At 39.2% G+C, this 16,218-nt stretch overlaps 2 long non-coding RNA genes across 2 annotated transcripts in view; one reads left to right on the top strand and one right to left on the bottom strand.

Annotated features, from left to right (window-relative positions):
• The window catches only part of LOC146520668 (uncharacterized), a 489,613-nt gene that overhangs the window by 316,512 nt on the left and 156,883 nt on the right, over window positions 1-16,218 (bottom strand). The gene's annotated exons all lie outside the window — the stretch shown is intronic.
• Window positions 6,274-10,354, top strand: LOC146520674 (uncharacterized). The gene is made up of 3 exons (XR_014873908.1): window positions 6,274-6,505; window positions 7,656-7,791; window positions 9,075-10,354. It is a non-coding gene; the product is annotated as an uncharacterized LOC146520674 (long non-coding RNA).

The raw sequence follows: 16,218 nt of genomic DNA, 5'->3' as shown, positions 1-16,218 counted from the left end.
AATCAACGTCATTGACAGGCTATGACCAGTAGCGGTTTTAGATACGGGCGACACGGGCGGTTGCCCGGGGCGGCATCGTGGTGGGGGGCGGCATCACGGGCATCGGCAAAAAAAAAGAAAAATGCTCGTACTCATGCTGCCCCGACGTCAACCAGCGCATATTGGGAATGTCACAGGCACCGATCGCCTTTCTATCGCCCATTTGCTGGGAGTAAGGGCGCCCTTCGTTTGCGAGGTGCGCCTGCTGCTTGCAGCGCAGGGAGGAGAGGGCCGGGCGGCAGGGGATTTTCTGACCGGCTGGAGCAATCTAATAACCAACTCGCAAAATAAAACAAAATAAAAACAAACCAATAAACACGAAAACACCAGACATCATGATACAGAGTTATAATTTGCACCGATGTTTTTTCAAAATTCTATACACGAAAAGTGAGCGCGAGAGCCCTCGGTGCGCCTGCTCGCTGCTGAAGTCAAAGTAAACTTTATTGTCATCTCCACTACATACAGTCCAGTATATATTTTTCCTTTTTCCTTTTTTCCTTTCCAGTCACCTTTCTCACTCACTATGTGTTAATAGACCTCTCTGTATTGAATCATACCTGTTATTAATCTCTGTCTCTCTTCCACAGCATGTCTTTTATCCTGTCTTCCTTCTCTCACCCCAACCGGTCGCAGCAGATGGCCGCCCCTCCCTGAGCCTGGTTCTGCCGGAGGTTTCTTCCTGTTAAAAGGGAGTTTTTCCTTCCCACTGTCGCCAAAGTGCTTGCTCATAGGGGGTCATATGATTGTTGGGCTTTTCTCTGTATCTATGAAGCGCCTTGAGGCGACATTTGTTGTGATTTGGCGCTATATAAATAAAATTGAATTGAATTGAATTGAATATAGAGAGACGAGACGACGAGGCTCCAGTTACAGCAGTGCAAGTAAACAAACAATAAATATAAGAAGAGTAAGAAAATAAATATACACTTTAGGACTCGGGGTAAAGGGATCAATAACACTTTTAAATTTACAGTTTGATGATTTAAAGTCTCACACAAGTCGTCGAAAGGGGAGGGGGGGCTGCTACTTACAAATAGAGCACATTTCATTCATAATGTTGTAAATCCAAGCCCATTATGTATTCATTATTTGAATCCTGGGTTGTGTGTATCTCAGAAATAAACCCTAGACAAAGTGAATCTGAGAGTGGGCATAGAGGGAATCACACTTCTTAGCCTGCCTGGGAAGATTTTTACCAAAGTACTAAAAAGCAGAGGTTTTCGGTTAATTGAATATTAGATTCAGGAGGAACAATACAGACAAAACACACTGACAGGAAATGTTCCCTCTAAGCTGCCCGCGTGCGCAATTGTGCACTGATGGCACGGTCTCTGCGCAGAAAAAAATCCGCGTTGCGCCAGTATGGGATTAGAACGATGCCACCGTATCCCATAGTCCAGCCAATCACGCGATTTACATTCACGTATATGCGCAGCTAATCAACGTCATTGACAGGCTATGACCAGTAGCGGTTTTAGATACGGGCGACACGGGCGGTTGCCCGGGGCGGCATCGTGGTGGGGGGCGGCATCACGGGCATCGGCAAAAAAAAAGAAAAATGCTCGTACTCATGCTGCCCCGACGTCAACCAGCGCATATTGGGAATGTCACAGGCACCGATCGCCTTTCTATCGCCCATTTGCTGGGAGTAAGGGCGCCCTTCGTTTGCGAGGTGCGCCTGCTGCTTGCAGCGCAGGGAGGAGAGGGCCGGGCGGCAGGGGATTTTCTGACCGGCTGGAGCAATCTAATAACCAACTCGCAAAATAAAACAAAATAAAAACAAACCAATAAACACGAAAACACCAGACATCATGATACAGAGTTATAATTTGCACCGATGTTTTTTCAAAATTCTATACACGAAAAGTGAGCGCGAGAGCCCTCGGTGCGCCTGCTCGCTGCTGAAGTCAAAGTAAACTTTATTGTCATCTCCACTACATACAGTCCAGTATATATTTTTCCTTTTTCCTTTTTTCCTTTCCAGTCACCTTTCTCACTCACTATGTGTTAATAGACCTCTCTGTATTGAATCATACCTGTTATTAATCTCTGTCTCTCTTCCACAGCATGTCTTTTATCCTGTCTTCCTTCTCTCACCCCAACCGGTCGCAGCAGATGGCCGCCCCTCCCTGAGCCTGGTTCTGCCGGAGGTTTCTTCCTGTTAAAAGGGAGTTTTTCCTTCCCACTGTCGCCAAAGTGCTTGCTCATAGGGGGTCATATGATTGTTGGGCTTTTCTCTGTATCTATGAAGCGCCTTGAGGCGACATTTGTTGTGATTTGGCGCTATATAAATAAAATTGAATTGAATTGAATTGAATATAGAGAGACGAGACGACGAGGCTCCAGTTACAGCAGTGCAAGTAAACAAACAATAAATATAAGAAGAGTAAGAAAATAAATATACACTTTAGGACTCGGGGTAAAGGGATCAATAACACTTTTAAATTTACAGTTTGATGATTTAAAGTCTCACACAAGTCGTCGAAAGGGGAGGGGGGGCTGCTACTTACAAATAGAGCACATTTCATTCATAATGTTGTAAATCCAAGCCCATTATGTATTCATTATTTGAATCCTGGGTTGTGTGTATCTCAGAAATAAACCCTAGACAAAGTGAATCTGAGAGTGGGCATAGAGGGAATCACACTTCTTAGCCTGCCTGGGAAGATTTTTACCAAAGTACTAAAAAGCAGAGGTTTTCGGTTAATTGAATATTAGATTCAGGAGGAACAATACAGACAAAACACACTGACAGGAAATGTTCCCTCTAAGCTGCCCGCGTGCGCAATTGTGCACTGATGGCACGGTCTCTGCGCAGAAAAAAATCCGCGTTGCGCCAGTATGGGATTAGAACGATGCCACCGTATCCCATAGTCCAGCCAATCACGCGATTTACATTCACGTATATGCGCAGCTAATCAACGTCATTGACAGGCTATGACCAGTAGCGGTTTTAGATACGGGCGACACGGGCGGTTGCCCGGGGCGGCATCGTGGTGGGGGGCGGCATCACGGGCATCGGCAAAAAAAAAGAAAAATGCTCGTACTCATGCTGCCCCGACGTCAACCAGCGCATATTGGGAATGTCACAGGCACCGATCGCCTTTCTATCGCCCATTTGCTGGGAGTAAGGGCGCCCTTCGTTTGCGAGGTGCGCCTGCTGCTTGCAGCGCAGGGAGGAGAGGGCCGGGCGGCAGGGGATTTTCTGACCGGCTGGAGCAATCTAATAACCAACTCGCAAAATAAAACAAAATAAAAACAAACCAATAAACACGAAAACACCAGACATCATGATACAGAGTTATAATTTGCACCGATGTTTTTTCAAAATTCTATACACGAAAAGTGAGCGCGAGAGCCCTCGGTGCGCCTGCTCGCTGCTGAAGTCAAAGAATCTGTGAACTAAGGTGTAGGTCTGTTAGATCATGTTGTGGTGATCCTTGGGTTGAGATGGGTGTTCATACTGGAGTGCAAAATTAAAAGCAATGGAAGATGGACAAGAAAAGTTCAAAGCCATCAGGTCCTCAGTTTAGAAAAAAGAGAAAAAAGAGGAGGAGAAACGAGCAAAAGATGCAGGTAAGCAGATGTGTCATTGGATAATGGCAGGTCATCCTGAAGAACCAGAATCAGAATACTTTATTAATCCCTAAGGAAATTATGTGTGTTACAGTTGCTCCAAGAAGAAATGGTAAAAATAGCAACAGTAACAGACTAAACTCCAAACAATGCATTAATTAGTCATTGACAATTGTTGATTTGTCCTGTTCTCATTGTGTAACGAATTATGATGGCTGTTTGGTAGCCGTTTGCACATGCATACTCTCTCTCTCTTCATATGTGTGTGTGTGTGTGTACAACAGTTTTATGTTAATGTACAATCCTCAATATGTTGTGTGTGTGTGTGTGTGGGGGGGGGGGGGGGGCAGAGGGAGTGTTCGCCCAGGGCGCCAAACAGGCTAGGACCGCCACTGGCTATGACAACGTCCTTATGTGCCGACACCGGTGTTTTAGCTAGCAAAGCGGCGTGGCTGATGTGGAGTGAAGCCATGTTAATGACAACGTGTACAACCATTGGAGATGTGAGCAGAACAGACGGGACAATTGACGGAAAAAGTGTGGACTTTATACCAGTTTTTAAATTGTGTTGATACGCCACGTAAAACCAGAGTTATGATAAAAATATATGCAATGTTTGGTTTTCTTCCTGATTACTATTGTTGTTTATATTTACTGCAGGAAGAAACGGTAAAAACGGCGTTTTATAAGGAAATCGCTCGAAAGCACTCTCCGCCTGTGAGCAAAGATTAAACCAAAACACCCCCCACCCTTTCCCTTTGGTCGAAAAATGTACCATGTCGACCAATCAAAAGATGGCATTTAGTTGTTAAGAAACGGGGAGGAAGTTTTAGGAGTGATGGCGGTTTTGAGATGTGAGAGATTTGCGACGTTTAGCACAAATATTATGTAGTTAGTGTGTAGTGTATTCAATAGTTTAATTGTGTGTGTCAGAACAATGAGGCGACTGCTGAATGTTACAGGTGTTACAGGAGTGATACATCTCCTGTTGTCAGGCCTGCAGGTATCAGGCTGTTGTTCTCCTTTATCTCATAGTGGACAGAAATTAGTTTTTGGAGTGGCACACAAATAATTTGTGTGGCATCAAATTTGATGCAGAACAGCTGATTGTTCTGTAAATATTTTGAAATGTTTGTTTAAAAAACGCCTTGGCTGCATTTTTAGGTAAACAGCTGTAAAAAACTTTGTTGTTTGTAAAACTTTTTTAAGAAGTAACTATATAATTAATTGCCCAACATTGGTCTTTATATACTGTATTTTGCAGACAGAGAGTTACAGGACTCTCTCCCAGACCACAGACTCATACTCATAATACAAGTCCGCTTTATATATATATATATATATATATATATATATATATATATATATATATATATATATATATATATATATGTGTGTGTGTGTGTGTATATATATATATATATATATATATATATATATATATATATAAAAGAAAGTTGTGTTTTCAAAATTGGAGTTCAAGTTATTTTTACTTCCAATACTGTTACTGTTAGTACACAGGTCATGAACAAGATGTTTGTAAATTTTCATTGTAAGTGGGCTAAAGCAGTTAATTTAAAGTAGTCTAATGTAACCCATATCAACTACGCAAGACACAAGTTGCAAGACCCACGTCAGCTGATTTGATCCCCTTCTCCTGATTTGCTCCTTCCACATCGCGGCAAATATGAAAACCGGCTGTGGAGGGATACTTGCGGGTTCGACTCCTGCTGTGGCTGTAAGCTTCTGGCGTTTAGAACGGTGTTGGAAAACAAAGCGTTTACTCCCCTAAATCCGTCTATAAAATTGTATCACCTCAGCAGTAAGTGTCCTTAACATCTACCAATAACAACCTTTTTAGTTGTCAGTAACCAGTCGATCGTTTATTAAAAAATGACTTTGTTCGGCGGCGTTCCCACCATGGGAAGAACTCCGATTCGAAAGGTTCTATTTTTGAACACTTTTATTTCCTTAAGCACTCAAGTGGGCTTACTTTGAAAAAAAGTGCAATTGAATGATTATCGTTATGTGTTGCCTTGAATTTGGCTATGCTGTCTGTTAGACAGTAGTTTTTCTTTATTGTTGTTTCTGTATTTGTTTGTAGTGAACGCTACTGGAATGTGTGGATTAAGCTACGTAGCCCAGATGATTAATAATTTAACTGTTGTACATTTGTGACTGATGATGATAATTCATGATTTGCATTGTTGCATAGAACTGCAGAAAAATGTATTTGATTACCGGTAAATTGAATTGAACTTGATGTGCTAATGGACATTTTTCTGGCCTACAAGTCAGGTTCCTTCCCCCCACCCCCCTTGAATTGATCTTCTTCATATTGAAGTGGCGAGCTGGTAGGACCATTCTTTTTCCCCCACATTGCAGTCTTTGGATTACGGACATATTTCCCCATTACATGAAGCTGGACCCTAAGGAGGAATTCCTTAAAAAAGTGAACTTTAAAAAAAGAAACTTAACAAAAGGACTCTTGTACAGAGAATCAAAGCATTAATTTATTAATTAATTGTGGGCATTTATTTATGTTGTGTGTTGTATTAATTATTTTGTTCCACTTCCCCTTTCCCCAATTTATTCAATATATTTTTGGTACAAGATATTGCAGTCTTTGGTCTCGTCATTCACACCATCTACACTGTAAAAAAAATCCGTAAAAATACAGTGCAATCTACTGTATAAACGTGAAGGAATTTTCCGTATTAATAATTTACAGGTATTTTTCTGTATTTCTCAACTACTGCAATGCATTGTGGGAAAAAGAACCCGAAAAGGAGGGAAAAGTAAGCGCAAGAGCAGCCATTAGGCTTATTTCAGGCTTCATCTGGATTTTGGACTCTGAAGTTGGAGAAACTGCCTTCAAATTTCTGTGGTAAGTATTAAAACTCATGTTTCCTTTTATTAAAATAATGTTTTTTAAAAGACTCCACGTTTTTATTTAGAAAGAAATGTTAATTTATTTGTTAACTGGTTTCGGCTGTCTCCAGACAAGTCAGGAATATTTTGCTGACTCATTTTTTAAAATAATTGTTATTTAGGTTTAACATGACTTAAGCTTTCCATTTTAGTTAATGTTAAAATTATTTTTACTGTGATACCGCCAGTTTTGCCCTTCAGTGGCTGAACAAGTTTTCATATTATAGTTAGCTGTCTGTGTCTCTCTGGGTATTACACAGCTGTGACTGCTAACTAGCTAATTAGCGAAAGTCAGCATGTGGATAACTGGGAAAAGTGAGAAATTTATGGTTCTAGAAATTATTCTAGGACTCTAATAAGTACTGTATCAATACCTGTGTTTTACAGTTGGCTCTACTGTACACTTTAAAGGGTTTCAGGCAAAGTTACACTAACCCTAGTTTAAGCCTCAGACCTTCCTGGCTGACGCTAGCAAATGCTAATGTTAGCCTCTGATTTGGGCTGCTAAAGTAAATACTTTTAGCTAGCTGACCAGCATAGATTATTTCGGTGGTTAACAGACTGTAGTGGTAATATTATTGAAAGTATAATTTCACCTCAGCACATTTACAATTATGTCTATTTTGTAGCACATAGAAATGTTTAGTTAATATTTACAGACAGACACATTTTCCCTGTAACTGTGTTTTTACTCCAACATTTGTTGAAAATGTCATTTATGAAATGCTGAGCAGCATTTCTAGTATGTGGAATATTTTTGTCACCCACTGTGCTAATGTGATTAAATACTAATAATTATTACTAAAAAAAATTCAATAATAAATCAATAATAACTATTTCTTGATTGAACTATAATGTAAGTGCCGTGCTGGTGTGCGGGGTATTTATATGCCTTGTGGGGGATGCTGACATATTATAAACTTTTGTGTCTATATCAAGCTTTTAGCCAAACATAAGCAGAGATATTTGTATCTTTCTTAAAAATCCAGATCCTTATAGATTATTTGAGAAATGGATCAACAGCTATCACTACTTGAAGCACTCTAAGTCCTGCAGTGGAAAAATATCCCTTATTTCACCTTTGATCACACACTTTGGTTTTCCAGTGCAGAGCAATGGCCAAGAAAAGGAAAGACTTCCCCGAGTGGAAAAAAAAGATGAAGATACAAGCTGGTGATGATCCAGAGCAGCTGGTCTCAGGAAATGAAGAAAAACCCTGATCACCTTCTCTACAGAAACAAGGTGAGTTTAATGTTGTGGTTGATTTAGTTTTTCAAGGTATGTATGTTACTTTAATTATAAACTGCTTTTGTTGCAACCGAATGGTGTTATATGTATGCAACTCTACGTGAATTATAATCCTTTGTAGGGCTGTGTGATATGACCAAAATCTCATATCCCAATATAAGACATTTCTCTCCTGATAACGATATATATCACAAAATAGTGCATTTTCTGTAAATTCTGTGATTCTCGGGCAACTCGACTTATGTGAAGTGTTTTCAGTTGGGCGTCGTGTACCTGGAGTTGAGTGTTTTGACCGATGCGTGAAACTATACATATTTAGACATAAGTTTAAATGGCCGCCATTTTCTTTCCGAGTATTTATTACACTGCGTGCTGCGAGGAAAAGCCTGTTCTAACGTTTGAGTCTGAGGATTATTTTGAGCACCTGACAGCTCTTTTTTGCTTTTCATTCGTAAACTCTCTCAAAACTCTTTCATGTGATTCTTGTGTAGGTGGTTAAAGAGGTTTGTCGTGTTTGAGTGGTGGTGGGGACCAGTTTGTGGCATAATTTGCATAGTACAGTTTTCTGGGGCGTGTCAGACTTTTCATAACCAAACCATTTCCATTGCCCCTCGTTTAACAATAAGGTCCTCGACTTGTTTTGACCTGGTCCTTCTGTTTGGAGCTAGCTGGTTTTGCCTCATCCTTGCTGGCCATGCTGGCATTCTCTGTGCCTTCATCTGCGTGGTGACTGTAAGCGCCATTTATAGTCACTTCATGTTTTTATTTGAGGTCATTTGTTTGATGCATATTCTGAAAATTTGTTTGAGAATAATGTATATCATTTCAGTTTATTTTGAAAAGTCTCAACAGAAACTTGAGCTTTATTGTGAAAGGTTTATGTGGAAAATAAAAAAGCGGACAGTGGAGCCACACAATGGTTTTACCGTCATTGTTGGTAACGAAAGTACGCGTAAAAACAGTCACTTGTCCATCCATAGTGTGGTTATTGTAAGTATAAGAGAAAGAGAGAACTTTAAGAAATAATATAGCAACTACAGTGACCATCAAAATCATGAAAAAAATATTGCCGTAAAGAGTTTATTTTGCAACACCACAAAACAAACAATAGTGTATAATATGAAACAATAGACATTTTTATATCGTCATCTGATATATATCGTCATATCGCACAGCCCTAATCCTTTTTTGTTTATGTTGTTTATGTTCTAGGTAAAAAAAAATATAAAAATACAAACTTTTTAAAAATGTCTTGTTGTTTCTCTTTTTTTCCTCAGAATAAATTGCGACTAGTCTCAATGGCTGACATGGAGGAGCAACACAGCGACACGTTAACCCCGACTGCTGCAGTTCCTGTATGAACTGAGCAACTCTGAAAATCCAAGGAAAAGCTGAGTGTATTTTATTTAAAGGTCAGATGGACCTTGATGTACTAACATGCAGGCTGCATTCAGGACTTTGTCACACTGGTATATGAAGAGTGGTAACAAGACTTTGTAGTAATTTGTCTTACTATTGTCTTATTTGTTGTGATTTAGGGTCTGTGCGCACAAGCAGAGGTTTTTGTTTGTAACCGTAACCTTGTTTTCAGAGCCTTGTCTAACATCTAATGGTCATGAAATATGTCAGACTTTTCCTCTACTTAAACAGCTAAGAGCATTTGAACACTGTGGAGAAAAAGGTGTGCATTAAGGATTTTGAACTATGATGTTTAAGTGTTGTCATTGCTGAGGATTCGTGGACACAGATCCTTATTCACTACACTGCTGTTTACAGTTTAACTTTTCATCAGAACAAGCACTACTAATTGTACTTTGCTCCTCACTGACAAAACAAGTCCAGTAAATACACTTTTCTCTTTAAGTTTGGGACAGTAATCTGTCTTAATTTATTTTGTGTTTTAGTTATCATATGGGGAAAAGTCCTGTGGTTATCCATCCATCCTGTTCGAATAAACCCAAAGTTCAGGAACATCTTCTTTAGATCTGTTCAGTTTTGGCACCACTTAAACAGTCAACAAATTTTGACTCAAGTATGTTATAGTATGTAAGGTAAAGACCCCAAAGAGTTAATCTCAGACAAATGTTCACACAAATGTGAATTACATTCACTTCATTAATGAAGTGAATGTAATTCAGTAATCAAAGGTGTTTGGCTATAACTGACTACATGTGTATACTGTATCATAAGTGGACAGACATGGATGTAAACCACACCTTAACCATTTGGCTGAGGCAAAACTACCACAAGGCAGTGATTCTAACTAAAAGGTACTCTGGATATTATTAAATATGAACATATCGTTAAATATGACATTTTTTGTTTGTCAGGTGTCCTGTTTGAAGAAAACACTTGGTAGCCACTTGAATGAATGTAAATAAACACATTTACATGAGGGCAACCTGATTCCAAGGAAATAAAAATGCTCAAATTTGAAAACTTGTGAGTTATTTTGTTCATGTATCAGCTGTTTAGTCGTTTTATGACAAGATGGATGCTGTCATTATATTTTATAATGTGTTTGAGTTAAGGAGAATAAAAGAATATTTAACATTCATTGTACCAATGTTGTTGTGTACGAAGCACAAATTAATTTAAGTTTTAATTTGTAAATTTTTGAGTACATGGTGTACTAGGTTGTAATTGCATAGAAATATACGTTTAAGGATATAAAGAACTATATTTAATGAGTTACAGTGAAAAGAAGTGCTTGGAAATAGTAATATAAACAGAAATTTCAATTTTTCTATTAACGGAAAATATCAGTTAATGATACAGAAAATATACTGTGAATAAATGGAATTTTCCATTTTATAGCTGAAGGAAATGTCCGTAAATAGTACAGAGAGTATACTGTAAATCTACAGAATCTTCCGTTTTATCATTTACAGAAAACTCCGTCAAACGTCCGTAAAAAAACAGAAAATGTACTGGCAGAAAATTACCAGGACATTTTCCGTTTTTCTACGGAATTTTTTTTTACAGTGTAGGCTCCATAAAGAACTATTTCTTCTGCGCGTCAGTCAGTAAACTCACCCATTGCAATAAAACCAGCCCTTAAATAACTTTGCGTTACACTAACATAAATGTAAATGCTGTAATTTGATTATTTTAATAAACCATGTAACTTGGATGGATTCGATGCTGGCGTGACCACAGTGCACACGTCTACTTTTGCTCACAGTGGTCCAAGGGAGTTTGTGCGTTTGCTCAGACACATGAAAAATTAGAGGGAACATTGCTGACCGGGAATACACTGCACTGAGAGATGAAAGAAGACAAGAAAAAGAACTCAGTGAGATACAGACCATATATAGGCACACATGATAATGAAAGCATAGGAAGCAGGTGGGGAAACAGCTTGTAAGAATTAAATTTGAGGACATGAGGAAAGCAAAACTAAACAAAATGCACATGAAACACAGACAAAAAAAAATGAAACAGGAAGTGACAAAAAAACAGACAGATTGAAGACTTGACAAGATGCAGGCAGGACAGAATTTATTGTGATCTATGACCCTAATCAGAAAATAGCAAAACTAAAAAGTCAAAAATTATGAATATTAACCAACTGAAAACCAAACAAATGAAAATGGTAAATGGCCTGTATTTGTATAGCACTTTACTAGTCCCTAAGGACCCCAAAGCACTTTACACATCCAGTCATCCACCCATTCACACTAGGGATGGGTATCGTTTAGGTTTTATCCAATACCGGTGCCAAACCGGTACTTTTGAAACTGCCGGTGCTTAAACGGTGTTCAAACCGGTGCTTAAAGAATGGAGAACACAAAATTGGTCCAAAAACCTCTCGTGTTTAACTGTTTTCCACTTTTTCTTTGGTCATTTTAGCCTTTTTGGCCAGGGTGAAGGGAGTATCTGCCATCAAACAAGAAGACAGCCGCATGTACCTATGATGATGTTTGCTAGTTCACCTTACATGCATTAATGTAATAACGTGGTTAGCCTACTCAACGTAAATTACACACGAACAACATTAAGCTACTCACGCAGAGAAGAATGGCTGCTGCTGCCATCATCATCCGTCATCATTTCTGCTACCCTGGCAGGGCTAGGGGCCAGGACTCTACTCTTCGGGTTTTTGGGGGATGTTGCAAACTCCGGGTCCGATAACAGGCACCACACCCGCAGTAGATGTGCACGGTGTGAGGTCTTGCAGCAAGCTATCAAATACGGCGCATTTCTCGGCTTTTAAAAAAAACGCTATGTGTCGCCAGGTGTTTCATCAGATTTGAGGTGTTACCTCCTTTGACAGTATCAGCTTAAAGCACTTGTTGCAGGCTGCTGAGTTTGCATATTTTGCTGTGAAGTACAGCCAGACTTGGCTTGACCGCTTCGCCTTGGGCATTTTTAATCTGTAGCTCTGCTCTAAAAGAACGTACGTACCTGGACCCGCCTACTATCCTCGGAAACGTAAAATGATTGGCTAGAATCTAAAGTGTATCACAGCTCAGGAAAAAAAAAAAGCACCGAAATGTGCGCTGCTTTTCGGTCTGGTTACTACTGTTTATGTCAGAACCGGTGCCATCATGGCACCAGATACCGGTACCCATCCCTAATTCACACACACATTCATACACTGGTGATGGCAAGCTATATTGTAGCCACAGCCACCCTGGGGCGCACTGACAGAGGCGAGGCTGCTGGACACTGGCGCCACCAGGCCCTCTGACCACCACCAGTAGGTAACGGGTGAAGTGTCTTGCCCAAGGACACAACGACCAAGACTGTCCAAGCCGGGGCTCGAATCGGTAAATTAGCCCAGAAGCATATGTAAGGAGCTTATTAATGATCTGAAAGAAGTTGCCAAAGTCACTAAGAACACCATTTGGTAACAATATACTATAATGGATTGTAGTCTTGCGCCCCCAAGATCCCCCCTGTGTGGACAGGCCCATCTTAAGCTTGCCAGTGAACATTTAAATGATTCAGTGAATGCTTGGGAGAACTGAGCTCTTTGGCATTAACTCAGCCTGCCATGTTTGGAGGAAGAGAAATTATCAAAAAGTTACAGGATAACTTCACTGCAATAAGAGGCTAATGTATGGGGCCACGTACTGTAAAATCTTGGAGATTCTCTTTGCCTCAGTAAGAACACTGAAGATGAATCATGGATTAGTCTTCCAGCGTGACATTGACCAAAACCATGGACCCAATACAACAAAGGTGTGGTTAAAGAAGATGCACTAGCTAGTCTCCAGTCCACAATCATATACAAACTTGCCAACAAAGGTTTCTCCACTAAGCGCAAAGTTATGTTTTGCTGGAGTATCAAATTACTTATTTCACTTAAAGACATGGATATCAGTCAGTCAAACATCCATGCAATGTTTTTTTGTTTTTCCTGGGTATTTTGGTTGAGAGTTGAGAGAATTTCTTCATTAACATAAAACTGCCATAAAAAGAAGAGATTATTCATTTCTTTGTGAGTAAAGTTACATATTCAGCAGGTGATCAAATAATTATTTCCTCACTATATAGCCTGAAACATTAATAATATCCATCAGCATGTGCAGTACTTTACCCTTCTATGATTATAGATGGCAGTTTTTTAAATAGTTTCTGTAATTCTACAAAGACTTGAACAGATATGTAATTATGGAAAATTTTCACAAAACAAATATTTGGCAAAATATTTATTATAACATTCACAGTTCTTAGTAGACTGTAAAGTGCGGGATATATCAATGGAAATAGCTACTGTAATTTAATTTATAATTTATAATTTCAATTTAATACTAGTTCTGTATATTTTTAAAATTATTGGCCAAAATTGGTAAAACTGCTGAAAAGTAACAATATAATATGATAAAATGGGATATAATATAACAATGCAAATTAATATTATATAAAGCTTATTGCAAAAGACAGTCAGAAATTAGTGAGTTTAAACAATAAATACGAAATGACTGTAATCATTAAAAATGCATTTAATGTCATTTGATAATATGTCACAGACACTTTTCTAATAAAGTTATGTAACACTAAAAATATCTAAATATTTTTGTAAATTTAAATATTTAAATTTAAATATATTTATATTATTATTATTATATTTTGTATTATAAAAATATTAATAAGGAGTGAAGACTAAATCAGGAATCATTTTGCAACCAATGATATTTTATAGGGTATAGTAACAGGCGTAGTATTGTTTAATGGTTTACACATTACACATTTCATAGATGAAACACAAATTCCTTGGGGTTTGAAATCTGCCAAACATTTGGTATTCTGGAGGTAAGATGGCTTTTTGTCTGTCTTATTTCTGTTTGTGGTCAGTCCAAACCATAAAAGGCTGCTTAGCCCTCTCCACTCTTCCAGAATTAGCTTTATGGCTTGCTACACAATATTCTGCATTGACAACTTTTGAGAAAAATTACGAGGTCAAATTAAGCTTTTGTAAAAGGACAACAATATGATCAAGGAACACAAATAAAGAGATGATCAAAAGGTCTCTCAGCACATTATTTATTAAAGTATGGAAACTAGTGTGAACAATTAGTTAATCCAAAAGCCATAATTAAGGTCTCTTTTGGTGAAAAACATGACTTCATGCAAGGGTTCAAATTATGAGGTTATCGCAAAGACAAGGGGTTTATTCTTGATCTGATTCAAGCCTCTATAGCAATCCATGATCTTTTTGTTTTGTTTTTTCAACAAAGAAAAACCCTGCACCCAGTGGAGAGGAGGATTGTTAAATGATCCCAGCTGCCAGAGAGTCTTTGATGTATTTTTCCATAGATTCCTACTCCAGCCAGGAGAGACTGTAAAGCATGCTGGTTGATAGAGAGGCAACTGGAAGGAGATGTATAGGACAATATACGTGGCAAAAGAGGCAGAGCCTTGATTTGGCTGGAATGTGAGAAGTAAGGACCCAAAGGATGTGAAGGCAGACGAAGTTGAATGAAAAGTGAGCTGCTTATTGAGGACTGATAGCAGTACTATACAAAACATGGGACATAAAGTATTAAAGAATAACTGAAAATGTTAACCTTATGGAAACCAAAACTAGAAAACATGGCAAACCTAGAGATATCAGATTAGAAGATCAGAAAGCAATGGGGCTAGGAGCACCGGAACACTCTGACGACAAGAACAACAACATATACACAGAAGAGTAACTAGGGAAATGGAGACAGCTGGAGAGGATGGGAGACAGGTGAACTAAATCCCAGAAGAAAAGACATATGGAGCAAAACTAAAAACAAAGCATAAGAAACCCTAACCCTGAAAGTAAAACAAGAATTGAGGTAACAAGGGAGGGAGACAAAGACACAATAATAAACGTAATATACAAAGGGTAAAATAAGTATGAAAATGGGTGTGGGTCCCCATCAGCCAGGGTTTCGGGTGAGCTCAAACCTGAGTTTTAAGTTGGTAATTAAAATTACCAACTTAAAACTTAAAAAAATAAAGAGGTGGATTAAAAACAAGATGACACATCCTACCGTGTTAAATAAAAACAAATAAGATAGTTACCACACAAAATGAAAATAAAAATAATGACAATAAAGACAGAAGAAGAAGTTAAACTGTCAAAAACTGAGCACAGGTAAGAGAGGCAACCAGTCGGGCACCACCTTATCATGTGAATTCCTGAGGTCAGATGGCCCAGGATGTGAGTGGGCATTAACACTAGGTTTACTAACCTGCGCAAATTTGCGTAACTTCCCTAAACCCGACACCCCCTAGAATTACTGGCTTTTTTATTTTCTGGTGCAAGTCCCGAGGTGTTAATCACCCCTGCTGAGATTTTCACAGGTCGTCAGCTCGTTTCTTCTCCAGCTTTTGTTGTGCAAACCACCCATTATCCTTGAGGCCTGGCACATTTGCATTTGCTCACTCAGAGGTGCTCAGATCCAAGTCAGGCCAAACCTCTGTGTTACAACTTTCAGAAATGCCTGCCGTATCTATACAAAATATCCCACACATTGACTGACCTGCAAATATAAAGGACACACATTCACACCTTCCTTGACTCTCAGCACAGATCTTCCATTGTTCCATTGTCACTGTGTATGTGAGGGAGTGGCATTGCTTGACTACAGCACAGTGCTGTGCATAAAAGCAGACTGACCCAGACGGGAGAATGATTTCTTGTTCGCATTTCTGAGAACGCACATCAGGATGGCCTCCGTATCACTGCCACGCAGGAAGAACCTCTCCGCGCAACAGGCTTTGGCCTTGCTTCAGGAAATGGACGAAGCAGATTCTGATGGAGGAGAGGTTTCATTTGTCCAGCAGGCCACTGATACCTCCTCAGAAGAATCTGAAAAGGAGATGGAACAAGAACCCAACATGCCTCCATGGAAGAGGCCCCGTGGTACTGGGAAGCCCAGCCAGAGCCACACGGCAAAAGACGGCACTGTGTGGGTTGAAGAGGACATTGGAATGCCC

The sequence above is a fragment of the Neolamprologus multifasciatus genome, chromosome 4 (assembly GCF_963576455.1).
Source record: "Neolamprologus multifasciatus chromosome 4, fNeoMul1.2, whole genome shotgun sequence".
NCBI classification, from domain to species: domain Eukaryota; kingdom Metazoa; phylum Chordata; class Actinopteri; order Cichliformes; family Cichlidae; genus Neolamprologus; species Neolamprologus multifasciatus.
This window is presented reverse-complemented; position numbering and strand designations above follow the sequence as displayed.